General features: G+C 39.2%; 1 protein-coding gene across 8 annotated transcripts in view; it reads right to left on the bottom strand.

Moving 5' to 3' along the window:
* The window catches only part of PTPRM (protein tyrosine phosphatase receptor type M), a 770,187-nt gene that overhangs the window by 410,865 nt on the left and 346,715 nt on the right, over nucleotides 1-12,607 (bottom strand). The gene's annotated exons all lie outside the window — the stretch shown is intronic.

The raw sequence follows: 12,607 nt of genomic DNA, 5'->3' as shown, positions 1-12,607 counted from the left end.
CAGAGTCGTGAACAAAAGAGTGGTTGCTGTGCTCACGGCACTTCAGTTAGTGGGAAGTCTAGGCTTGAAATAAGCACACAGTCACAAAGATGCCCAGGGTGGTAAAGGACAGAGCAGGCGGCTGGCAGAAATCACCATGCGGACCATCTTTAGATATGGCGGCCAAGGGAGGCCAGTTTGAAGAAGCGACATTGGAGCTGAGATCTGAAGGGTAAGTGGGAGCTAACCAGGCACAGGGGGAGGGAGGGAGAGAAAGCAGCACTGAAGTCCCAGGAAACGGTAGAGGAAGCCAGAGAGGGTTGGAAAGAGCTGAAAGCTTAGGATGGAATTAAGGCAGCCAGTGGGACTGGGGAGGCGGGCAAGCACCTGTGCATTCAGGGACTTGCAGGCTATATTAAAATGTACGTGTTTACAGGATGAAAATGTTAGGCTAAAAATAGTAAAACTCATCTGTATTACTTGGCGATTTATGTTACGCAGGCTTTTGGAAGCTTTTATGTGTGATATTTTCTTTGGCGCTATGTCCTAATGGCCGAGTCTGGGAGTTAGACTGGCCAGGGTGCCCAACCTAACTGCAGTGACTTACCCTCCCAGAGCCTCCCTCTCCTCCTCTGTAATGAGGAGAGGATACAACTCACTTTCAGGGTAGCTGTGAGAATTCACGGATATCTGCAAGGACACTGGCATACTGCCTGGCACCACAGGTCCCCATCCGAATTCTGGACCAACTGAACGATGAGTTCAAGGAGAAAGGCAGATAGGCTGTCAAAATGCCACCTTCATTACTGATGAACCTGATTCTGAAGAATACGGCTGATGTGCAGAAACAATGGGGCTGCTAACACTGAAGCACGAATTAAACAGGCTCACCTACCCAGCCACAGGCCGCACAGAAAACCACAAGGCCTCCCATATGTTGGGTGGTGCTGTGAAACTCAAAGGATGGAGGAACAGAGCTCCTAGAGGGAGTTAGCTCCCGCAGAAGTGGTGGGGCTGTGCACACTCACAGTCTCCTTCCCAGGCAGCTCCCACTTGGGCCGAGAAAAGGCATCAGGAGTGCTACACTAGTACACTCCCTGCCACAGGGAAGGAAACATCAGGGGTGGGGAAAAAGAGTTCCACCAACATCATCTGTAGTATTATCTGTCAAAACAACCTTGTTAATAGCTCTGAAAGTCATAAATAAGAATATGAAGTTCCATATATATCTTATATGTCTTATGTGTCTTTTATTTTTAACTAAATCCCCTAAATTTGGTTTGACAGAGGGCACCAAGAAGCTAGAAAAACAAAACAAAGTCAATCTAGCGTTATTAATTACTACAACAGGAGAAAGCATTCCTCTCTGTATTCCATGCACTCAGTCTCCCATTCTCTCCCGAAATAACTAAATCGTCAATTCTACCACCAGGAGTAACATTAGACCTACTACTCTATAAAATTTTGTCTTTTTTCAAACTAAAAAAAAAATCTCATCTCTAGTTTTGAAAAAAAAAAATTAACCCCTAAAGGTAGATTTCATATCCATAGTATTTGTTTTGTTTACCAACAACAAAAGGGCTATCTACTTATTTATTTATTTACTTGTGGCATGAATCATGTAAGAATATACTTTTCTAGTAATCCTGTAATATTTTTCCTAATAGAATAAGCCTATCTCAAAAGAATGTTTATCCAAAAGAATTTTAAAGTATGCAATTATTGTTCCTTCACAACTGTTCAAGGCTGTACTAAGGACACGCAAGTTTAAAACAAACCTCCTTTCTGGATTCTTACATATGCTGAGAGGAGTATCAGTTCACAGTTGTCTTCAGGCCACAGATTTATCCTTTAAAATAAACAGCTTCAAACAAACAACTCTAATGAGTCACATGAACTCTTAGGAATGGGTCTTTCTTCTTAATCCCATGTATTTAATCACACAGAAAGTTAGATTCAGCTTCTTCAAGAGAAATGGTAGGCAGGAAGAAGAAACCTAGCGCTAACTAGCAATCATTTTAGCTTAGGATTGACACCAAATCATAAATATTGTTCAAATCTGCAGGCCATTTTGTATTTAATCATTTGTCTGTGCATGGATCTAAGCATTCACTCAACTAATACTTAGTAGAAATCTTTAATGAGGTGGGCGCCCCATCATATACGGGGAGTATGGAGTTAAAAGAACAATCCCTTACCTAACTGAATTTGCAGTCTGGTTAGAAAAACAGAAAAAGAAGGCAATGATTACAGTACAGAGCAATGAATTGCCTAATACAGTGAACACTGGAAAGAGGTGTGAGGGTTGGCTTTCTAGAAAGCATGACTTGAGGTCAGGCTTGAGGATGATACGAGTTTCTCCTTCTTTCTTTCTTCCTCCTATACAGGAGTGAAGGAGGAGGAATGGAGTCCAGTGAGTGAGAAGAGCTCTGCAAAAGTTAAGAGCCAAGAGCGCACGGAGCTGCAGGGGAAGAAGAATGTATTCTGTACAGCTAGGACAGAAGTGCTTCTAGCAACAGCAGGTGATGAGGCTAGAAAGATAAGCACAGGATAGACCACACCAGGGAATAGGACATTATAGTTTTTCCTGATGCCACGAATGGAAGGATTCTAGGCAAAAGAGTGACATGAACACAACTACAGGTACAATAATGGACTGAAGGAAAGAGTGTGGGAACCCAATGATGTTAAGCTAAACTGGCTATATTTTTTTCAGAAATCATAGTAGCAAATGACAAAAAAAAGGAATGAAAGATAGGAAGGGAAGGATTCTAAATACATTTAAGAAATAAAATCAACAAAAAGTGTGTTATACTACAGTAACATCTTTCTCTTCTGCAGACTAAAAGGTCCTCAGGGTCAAGAAACATATCTCATTCATTTTGTATACATGGGTGCAGAAGAAATAGAACTCAATAAATATTTGATGACTCTAGGAATCATAGCCTCAGTGGAAAAAATGTTCCATAGGTAGAACAGAAAAGTGAGGTTGTTAAATTAACAGATTTATATTCCAGACCCTAAAACTGGACAATTAATCTTTATTTACAAGAGAGACCAATAGGGAAAATAAAAGGAAATTTTAGAGTTTCTGTGTGTTCCTCATCAGCAACAGTGCATACCCATCACCACTGTGGTAGGCAGAATAATGGCCCCCCAAAATGTCTACTCCCTAGTCTCCAGAACCTGTGAAAATGTTCCTTCCTATACAAAAGAGAGTTTTCAGGTATAATTAAAATAAGGATCTGGAGATGGGAAGATTACGCTAGATTATCTGGGTGGGCCCAGTGTAATCACAAGGTAGGCAAAAAGAAGGAGGGTCAAATGCAGAAGAAGATGTGACCACAGAAGCAGAATTAGAGTGATGTGCTTTGAATATGGAGGAAGGGAGTAGGAGCCAAGAAATAAAGGAGATCTCTAGAAGCTACAAAGACAAGGAACAGATTCTCCCCTACAGCTTCCAGAAGGAACCAGCCCTGCCACCACCTTATTTTAGGACTTCTGACCTCCAGAACTATAAGATAATAAAGCCACTAAGTTTGTGATTATTTGTTATAGCAGCAATAGGACACTAATACAATGACCATCAAGATAATGAGCAAGCATGTGGCTTTTCAAAGATGCACAGTAGTCACACATTCTGATTTGTTGGGGCTATACAGCAAATTTTTAAGGTTGGTTTAGGTCTTACGGACTAGCAATAGTTCTATTCAAAAGCCATTACCGTAGCCAAAACAAAAGAACAAAGTCAGAAGACTCACATTTCTCAACTTCAAAACGTACTATAAAGCTACAGTAATCCAAAAGTACAGTGTGCTGCATCGAACATATGGATACGGTTATCTTTTTTGAATTAGTGTTTCTGTGTCCTTTGGATAAATACCCAGAAGTGGAATAGCTAGATCATATGGTAGCTCTATTTCTAATTTTTTGAAGAATTTCCATACGTAGTTACCAGAGGAGGGTGGGGGGAGGGGTAATGAGGCACATTTGTTTGGTGATGGATGGCAGTTAGACTCTTAGTGGGGAACACGATGTAGTCTGTACAAAAGGTGAAATATAATGATATACACCTGAAATTTATACAATGTTGTAAATCAATATTACCTCAATTAAAAAAAAAGCATAAAAAAGTACAGAGTAGTACTACCATAAGGACAGACACAGACCAATGTTATATAATGGAGATCCCAGAAATAAACCCTCATATATATGTTCAGTGGAATTTTGATAATGGGGAAATGATAGTCTTTTTAACAAATGGTACACTGATATCCACATGCAAAAAAAAGGAAGTTGCACCCTTATCTTTCACCATATACAAAAGTTAACTCAAAACGGATCAAATACCTAAAATCAAGAGGTAAAACTATAAATCTCTTAGAAGAAAACATAGGGGGACATCTTCATAACCTTTTAATTGGAATTGATTTCTTAAGTATAATGCCAAAATAATAGGCAACCAAAGAAAAAATTGATAAGACTTCATCAAAATTAAAAAGTTTTGTGCATCAAAGGACACTATTAAGAGAGTGAAAAGACAACCAACAGTATGGGAGAAAATATTCACAAATCATATATCTGATATGGGATTAATATCCTGAATACATAAAGAAGTTCTACAACTCAACAACAATAACAACAACAACAAAACAATCCAATTTAAAAATGGGCAAAGGACTTAAGCAGACACTTCCCTCAAAGAACATATACAAATGGCCAATAAGCAAACAAAAAGATGCTCAACATCATTAGTCAATAGAGAAATGCAAATCAAAACCACAAGGAGATACCACTTCATATCCAGTAGGATGGCTATTATCCATAAAAAAGAAGGAAAAATAGCAATGGTTCGCAAGGCTGTAGAGAAACTAGAACACTTGTACATTGCTGGTGGGGATATAAAATGATGCAATCACTGTGGAAAACAGTTTGGCAACTCCTCAGAAAGTTAAACATAGAATTATCATATTATTCAGTAATTCTACTCCTAGATATAACCTAAAAGAATTGAAAACAGGGACTCAAATAGAGATTTACATGCCAATGTTCACAGCAGCATTATTCACAATAGCCAAAAGATGGACAACAACCCAAGTATCCACTGCTGGATGAATGGATGAACAGTATGTGCTCTATCCATGCAATGAAACATTATTTAGCCCTAAAAAGAAAGAAAATTCTCACACATGCTACAACATGGATGAACCTTGACAATGTTACATTAAGTGCAATAAACCAATCACAAAAAGACAAAAGTGGTATGATTCCACTTATAAGAGGTATCTAGAATCAGCAAATTCATAGGGACAGAAAGTAGAATGGAGGTTATGAGGAGCTGTGGGGAGAGGGGGACAGGAGTTATTTCTTAATGGTTTTTGTTTTAGGTGATGGAAAAGTTTTGGAAATCAATAGCGGTAATGGTTACACAACATTGTGAATGTACTTAATGCCACTGAATTATACACTTAAAAACAGTCAAAATGGTAAACTTCATGTTATGTATATTAAGCCATCACTATCTACTGCAGTTCAACAGCATAAACTCCAGCTTTTGCACCTACATTTGAAGACTGCTTTAGAATAACCTCTAGTGTAGGTTAAAAATATTTGCAAAGAATAGGTAAAATGTGCTTGGTGAGTTAAATGGAGAATGGAATGAGAGATACAAAGCAGACGTGATATGGCCAAGCAGGGACAGAAGAGGAAAGCAAGAAAGGCTTTCTCCAGCCAGGTAAGATGGGGTGAATGCAGAATCCAGATGGCACAGCATTGTAGATGTCTACAAGATGCCAGATACACCTGTATAAACAAAATATACTCAAGGACGACAAAAAGAAATGATTTTTCAAGATTTTTAAACTCAAATGTTCACTACAGAAACATTTTTTAAATACAGGAAATAAAAAATAAAGACATTTAAAACACATAATGTGTGGGGCAGGCCTGGTGGCGTGTCGGTTGGGTTCCCGTGCTCTGCTTCGGCGGCCAGGGTTTCACAGGTTCGGATCCTGGGTGCAGACCTAGCACTGCTGGTTAAACCATGCTGTCGCGGCATCCCACATAAAGTAGAGGAAGACTGGCACAGAAGTTAGCTCAGCAACAATCTTCCTCAAGCAAAAAGAGGAAGACTGACAACAGATGTTAGCTCAGGGCAAATCTTCCTCACACACACACAAACATAACACATAATCCCATCGCTTAGAGAAATATCATAAATAGTTTAGGATATTTTAACTTTTTCTTTAACTTAACTTAGGATAGTTAACTTTTTCTGTTGCACGTTATTTTAATTTAAATAAAATTTGAAATAGTGGTCCAAAATACAGATAAGGTTTTATCTCTTTGTTTAAACTTCCTGTGATACCTGAAGAATTTTTCATAACATTAGATAATTTCAAAAACATGCTTTTTAAGGCTTCCCACTTTATGGCTGTAGCATATTTATGTAAATTTTTCCCTAATGTTATACATTTAAGTAATTTTATTTTTCACTATTATAAATGAGATTAGGACAATCCCTATTTCCTAAAATTATTAGGTCAAAGGGAATAAAAAATTTTAAGTTTTTTTTGATGAATAACATAAGAGGCTCTATAGACAGCTAGTATCTATTTACAAGAACTGCTTTTTAATGAGAGTTCAGATGGCTCCTAAAATCAAGTTGTTTTCCAACTCCTTTCAAATATTACAAACAGATCAAACAAGACAGAGAATTGGCCTAAATCACTGACCTTTTCTTACTAATACTTCCCAAACAGTATACAATAGAAAAAAAAGTCAGCTTATCTTGGCTAAAAGATCAAATATTAAAAAGAATATTTCTATTTACTTTTGTGGTACTGTATGGCTCCTACAGTATAAATTCAGTTATTCTCTTACTAGATAGCACTTAAAATGGAAATGAATCCCATTTTTAATATTTTAAAGAATGATAAGTTCCTTACAATATTCTGACATGCAGTCTACACTGACCTCTTCCCACAGGACAGGGTATTCCTTGAAATTCACATCTTTAATATCCCTAAGTGGATATTTCTAAAAATGGAATATACAGTGCAAACTAAGTAAGATTAAGTGTGCTTAAGATAATTTAAGTGAAGAGCATGTACCACGACTAAAATGTACACTTAGAATTAGGGACGCATGGCAATATTTAAATATCTATAAGATTAATCACTCAGATTGATGTAAACCATTTAAATTGGTGGCATCCCCAGTAGTTTCATACAAGTAGAAAATCCCACTTTGGAAATGAGAGACTGAAGAATAAAAGGAAGAAAGAGGAAAAAGTGAGACACAAAAGAGAAGAGAAGGAGGCAATGACAGTGTAAAGGTGTAAAACTAAGGAATGGAGAGGAGGTGAGCAAAGGGAGAGGAGAAAGGGGGAGCAGGGCAGAGGGAAGGGTCAGAGATGGCAGGGAAAGAGACAGGGGAGGCACAGAAAGGAGAGCAGAGCCACTGCCCACATAATTCACACGAGAAGAAAGACCACTCCTTGGACAATATTAATCCTTTTCCTTTGAAATCCTGACATTTATACTTTAACAATAGTCCTCTTGTTTCTTGATGATGAGAAAAATCTGACAGGTCCAACAGTAACTTTAGGTTCGTATTAGCTCAATTATCAGATAACTCCCATAAAGAAGCAATCTATAGCTGGGTTAATAAAGGAGAAATGAGAGAACATCCTCAGAGCGTTGGGCAGGAAGAGGAAGCAGAGAGAGATCTCACTCTTTACTCTGTTAGTGTCAAATCCTGTTTATTGGGCCATTAGGAAAGGAGGAAGACATAGGGTTTGCAGCTGTTGGCAAGTCTTTGGGCAGCATCGCCTACGATATCTCTGTGGACAAGGGGAGAGCAACATGGGACAAACGCCAGGAAAGTCGAGTGGACCAGAAAGCTGTGAACGACCAGAATCCGTGGCTGCCTGTCTGCGTAGATGCGAAAGTGTTTCTGGAGCCTCAGCTCAAGGTTATTTCTGTGACTCTTCCAATACACTTGGAAAAAGTCATAGATGTGTTTGTCAAATGTACAGATATTCAGTGACAATTAACCAGCACATGGGTGAATAAAATGCCATAAAAGAAAAAGGTATCTTTAAAGCCTAACAATAAATTTAAACTAACAAGAAAACATCAATCAAAATAAATGCAAAGCAACCCTGTACTTCCTTGTAAAATCAGACTTTACAAGGATAACTGGAGACGTGACTTAGCAGCACCCTCATCACCTGAAGGTATACAAAGATTGTGAAGTGGGTTTTTTTAAACCTAATTCAATTTTCAGTTATATTAATAGAAATAAAATATCTGGAGAGGTGGTGATGGTAGACACTCCTGGAAGACAGCATTCTGTTCTGAGCACCCCGCTTTCTGAGGAGCATACAAGAAGGAGGCCTGCTCAGGGGAACATGCACAGGTCACTGGCGTGCTCACCTTCTTTGCAGGTAAACAGCCCGTAAGCATCTGGAAACAGAGGACTCAAGATGGAGAAGGCAGCCCTGTGCTGGCACTGAGAGACCAGGCATGCACAAGAGGGACTGCATGTGCAGGGCATGGCTGTGGAGCTCCATCACTTATCTGAAACTCCTGGGGTAAAATGTAATGCAGAATTCGGATTTGCTTTTGATTTTAAAAAGGTGTGTATGCTTGATATTATGCAATGCTCCCAGGAGAGTCAGGGTCAGCACCCCATAACCAGACTCACTGATATCTCTGCATCAAAACATATGAACACTGACTTTAAGGAAGAAAAACAGAGGCCATAAACAGCTTCAGGTCAGTTTAGATCAGGTTTTGTCACCAAAGGAATTACCAAGTGGGCAGGTTTTGCTACTAAATTAGACATAGAGAACTTTCAGTTTTCAGATTTTGGAATAAAAGAATGACCTCCAAGAAAGTACCTAACAGGTCCTACCCACCCTCACACACAATCACTGCACCTCCCACTCCTGCCCCCCCCCCCCCCCCCCCCCCCCCCCCCGCTACTTACCTCGGCTCCAGCCACCCTGGGATCCTTACTGTCTCTTCACCACCCAGGCATGCTCCTCCCTCAAGGCCTCTCCCTTCCTCCTCCTGGAATGCTCTCCCCAATTATCCTCAGAGCTAACTCCTTCATCCCCTTCCAGTTACTGCTCAAATACATTCTCAAGGAGGCCTACCTGGACCTAGATTTAAAACTGAAACCTGCTCCTGCATGGTACTGCTTATCCGCTCCATCCTGCCCAGCTTTTCCTATTTGAATGCCACAGATCACAGTGAACAAACTACATCGCTTACTCACTATGGCTATTGTCTATCTCCTCCCTACTAGAATACAAGGCCCACAAAGGTGGGGATCTTTGCCAGCTTTCTTATTGCTGTATCTCTAGCACTGAAACCATGCCTGGTACATCCTAGGGAGGGTTGGAAGTAATATTTAGAGGAATTTAGGCATTGAATGGGTGACTGAACAAGTTGATTTTTAAGATGCCTTTTGGTCCCCAAATACCCTTCCTCAGGTCAAAATGAAACAGGGAAGAGAGGCCAGCCCATTTTCTCTGACATATGGAGGTGTGAAAAGGCCCGTGAGTCCCTTTCCCCATCTGCCTTTCCCCATGAGAGGGATGACCAGACAGGACAATGTATTCAGAACCTTGGGGACTCCTGAGCATCTAGGAGCCTATGGGGAAACTTTTTGTTATTCTGGCAGAACAAAATGACGAAAATGTACATTGGGTAGAGATAGCAAATTTGTCAGCCAGTTTTCTCTCAATTTTCACAGAGTTAGAAAAAGGCAGCTCTGCCAAGGATTGGAGCTCTGTGTTCAAAAGCATTATAGCAGCACAATGAAAAATCACCAAGAATGGGCCTTCTGACTGTTCTTTAGAATATTAGAGTTCACTGAGAGACAGAGCCTAGGACATCCCATGCCCAATGCAAAGCACAGCCCCTGAATGTCCAGGGTTGTTAAAGAAATTGCTGACCCATCTTTCATCAACTTAATGAACAACCATAATGGCCATGTCTGAGAGGAAATGATCTAGTGGGTTAAATACAGCTTTTTATAACAGGAAGAGTATCTTTAAACACGTATGTATTTCAATTTGAGCAAGCTAGAAAAAAAAGTACTGATAGTTATTTAAATTAGACTTACAACCCTCTTTATGCAATGGACTAAGCCTAGGACTTCTAAATGAGCAGTAATTTACCAGCAAAAAGATACATATTAAGTCTTTCAAAAGGACTTTTGCAATAATCAGAGCAATGATTGAAAGAAATTGAGGTCTGGGAAGTTAGCAGCACTTGGAGCAAATTAACCGATCGCAGGCAGTTTGGAGCTGCTGTGAGTGCACAGGCTTAAGAGAAGATCTGGGCCAGTCGCCCTGCTTCAGCCAGACAGGCGGGGGTTAAACTGCACTCCCATTCATTCCAGGGGAACCTGCATTACCCCACTTTCAAATATGCCCATTTGTAAAAGAGTGATTGAAATTTTTACCACTGGGATCACTAATAATATCAGCAGGGCCTGGAATAATTTTGTTTAAAACATTTTATGTAATCTAAATCTAATAATAATTTAATACTTCAAGAAATCTACTTTCTGGAGCTCATATATTTTTTATTTTAATAACTAAGATAGTGCTGACCTTTGATTTCTAGGCCATAACAAAGCTAACCCAAATATTTATCAATTTGGAATACCAGAAGCAGAAGTTCTCACTTACATTATCATATACTATGAATATATATTGACAAATATACTTTGATTTACTAATGGATATACAGATAGCCAAAATAATATGCAGATATCCAAAGTAATATATTATTTGAACATATAATAGTATTTTTTTTTTTTTGAGGAAGATTAGCCCTGAGCTAACTGCTGCCAATCTTCCTCTTTTTCTGAGGAAGACTGGCCCTGAGTTAACATCTGTGCCCATCTTCCTCTACTTTATACACGGGACACCTACCAGCATGGCATGGCAAGCAATGCCAGTGTCCGCACCCGGGATCCGAACTGGTGAACCCCGGGCTGCCAAAGCGGAATGTGCGCACTTAACCGCTGTGCCACCGGGCCGGCCCCTGAACATGTAATAGTCTTATAGGCATATTCGAGCACAAAATTGGATCATGGAAATTTAAACCTCATTCTGATATTTAGGCGTAGTTCATTCCATTACATATTGGTAATATTTGAATAATTTAACTAACTTGTGTTTAAATTTTATTTATAAGTTCATTCAAATAATATAGAATCTACATAATAAATGCAGTAATTAGAAATACTAATGAAATAAGAAGTTCTTTAGTCTTAAAATCAAATAACCAACTGTTGACTGGATTAACCCAGCCACATCAAACAAAGGAGCCTGACCTGAGCCTGACTGACATTTCCTGTTAGGCTAAAGGTTTGGCCTTGCAAGGCAAGGACTCAGCCCTGTTTACTTCGAAACTGTAATAATGGCCCTCTGACATGAGGAAGACGGCAGTGTCTGCGTAATTGTTCATGAGCTAAAAGATTTGGCTAGTCATAAACATGGCTGGCTAAGAACATCACTTTTTCCCAATCAATATGCCTTACAATACACTACTCCTTCTGAAAACATAGTTGACACAAGATAAAGATGCAATATAAAGGAGGCTAAAAGCCCTGTAGTTCTGAATTTGAATTGGAATTGTCAATATGACCGAAGAAGATTTTACTTTTAAATGTGTGCAGTTGTATATATCCTAGCTCTGTCCGATGAGAAGATACAGAAATAACAAACCGTAGTAAGGAGTACCTCTATGTTCAGATTACAATTTCTTATTACCAGTTCTCACTACAAAAGAACCAGGGCTCCATGGAGAAATGGCCGACCCTAGGTCATTAAGGTGGAAAATGTAAAATAAAAGCCTGGAACATACTGTCATACCAGAAAGCAAGAAAGGTATCTGAGATGGCCCAGGACAGGGGTCACCTATGCTGAGTAAGCCTCAATGTTTAGGGGTAGAAGATCTGAGCAGCAACAAAGATAGTAAGTGCGATGAATCAAAACATATCACTTTTTTTGTTTAAATCCCTATCACTTTTTTTGTTTAATTCTACAAGTTGGTGAGGATGACAATGACGACAATAACCCTGTTAACCCCCCTGGCCACTTGTAGGTGATGCCAGTAAACAACCTCATTATTTTTGAAAATTTGCTAAAAGACAAAGTATCAAATATTTATACCATCTTTCCTTTCTGATTTATCTATCAGTGTAACCAACTAGTAGATATGGGAGAGCTTTTCTTTTTAGAAGTATTCTAGGTACTAAACAAGGAAGGACTGATAGAATCGGACCCTTCTGCAACCCTTAATGAATTAACGAAAACAGGAATGATCATCAATGGCTGATAACATCACAAAAAGAGACAAAATTTACAAGAAACACAACAGTCAGAAGAACATGTTAAATGACCCTACTGGAGGGCAATAAGCAAAACTCAAAATATGGGAAACTGTACACAAGAAACACAGCTTCAACAACAATAACCACCACCACAAATGAGGGGAAATGGATGGAAAACCTAAAGATGAAAAGGACTTAAGAGATGCAGCATCTGATTGCAAAGGGTAAACTCTATTCCAATCATAATTCAAATAACCTGCTGAAAGAA

The sequence above is a fragment of the Equus caballus genome, chromosome 8 (assembly GCF_041296265.1).
Source record: "Equus caballus isolate H_3958 breed thoroughbred chromosome 8, TB-T2T, whole genome shotgun sequence".
In the NCBI taxonomy this organism is placed as follows: domain Eukaryota; kingdom Metazoa; phylum Chordata; class Mammalia; order Perissodactyla; family Equidae; genus Equus; species Equus caballus.
Note: the sequence above shows the minus strand (reverse complement) of the source record. Positions and strands in the feature narration are given on the sequence as shown.